This window comes from Anneissia japonica, unplaced genomic scaffold (assembly GCF_011630105.1).
Source record: "Anneissia japonica isolate Jap-2015-1 unplaced genomic scaffold, ASM1163010v1 scaffold2214_len273412_cov153, whole genome shotgun sequence".
Classification (NCBI taxonomy): domain Eukaryota; kingdom Metazoa; phylum Echinodermata; class Crinoidea; order Comatulida; family Comatulidae; genus Anneissia; species Anneissia japonica.
Window position 1 is genome coordinate 53,113 of NW_022682691.1, and position 1,399 is coordinate 54,511.

Here is a 1,399-nt window from a genome sequence, read left to right on the forward strand (position 1 = left end):
GTTTACTAAATTCATCAGAACAATAGGGATGCCATAATCAGTACGTGGATGTTTCAGCTTCATAAAGGTATAACTAATTTCCCCCAGGGTATCACTAATTAACTCCCTGGGGTATCGACTTAAAAATAGAAGATTTCTGTACCCCAACCTATTTCCAGCAAACCGTAGAAAATTACATCGCAATAGCTCAATGGGAACTGTGTCGTTGCTAAGGAGTTTCTTCGACTGCTGCTATGATTTTTCTTCAATTTCTTTAGTACTTTTAAAGCTCTTTTGCTCAGAACTTTATAGGCCAGTTTATAGAGAATAATTATTAATTAAAATAGCTTAACTTTACACATAATTGTCCGATTAAGGTCACTGAGCCCTCATTGTAACGTTAATGATGTGCTCTATTCATTTACATTTAAAAAAAACAAAAAAAAAACAAAACATTTTGATAGAGTATGAGTTTACAGCTCTTTCGTGATCTTGGGTCACAATTGTAGGTTTAGCCTGGTAGTACACTACTGTCCTTGGCAGCATTTTTCCTTCAGATACCTGGTTGGTTGTGCACCTGTCTCATACTATCCAAATTACGGTTGAACAAGCGTGTATGTGAACTACCCGAACTGTGTCGTAGACACGTCGCCGCAAAAACATCTGAAATATTGAATTTTGGAATGTTGTTTCTTCTAAGTAAGAAAATATACATATATGTAAGTAGAGAGTGTATCATACTGTAGTTGTACAAGGCTGTATACCTTCATGGTGTTAGATTTAATTGCAGTATCCATTCTTGTGTTGTTGTTCAGGCCTCTTTTCAGACTGGAGACTGTGCTCTAAAATGTTTTTAAATAGTCCTTTTCATACAATGGCGGAATATTTTAAGTGAAAATGTAAGCAACAGTAATAAACTGAGCTAAAGATTTGTTGTTGTGTAATGGCATACCGTATAGTCGTAGGCACATGTTTTTGAAACCTACATTCAACAATGTAAATATATGTAGGCCTACTCTTTAAAAGTAGGCTAAGTGAAATCATTTTAATTAATTTATTGAAGTGTAATATTATTTATATAGTGACAATTAAAAACTATCCGTGGGGCGTAAAATGCGTTTTAATTTAAATACAGTAGGCCTATTAGAATCGCTATATATATAAATTCATAATCTTAATGCCGTTAATGTTCACAAAACCATTGTCTGTATATACATTCTATAATTTTTCTATCTAAATCATTTTAATTAATTTTATAAAGTGTAATATTATTTATATAGTAACTTAAAAACGATCTATGGGTCATAAAACTTTGATTTTAAAAGGCCGATAACAATCGTATAAAAATACACATTCATGAAAATAGAATGCAGCATAAAGTGGTCCTAATGCCATTAATGTTCTCAAAATCTTGGTGTAT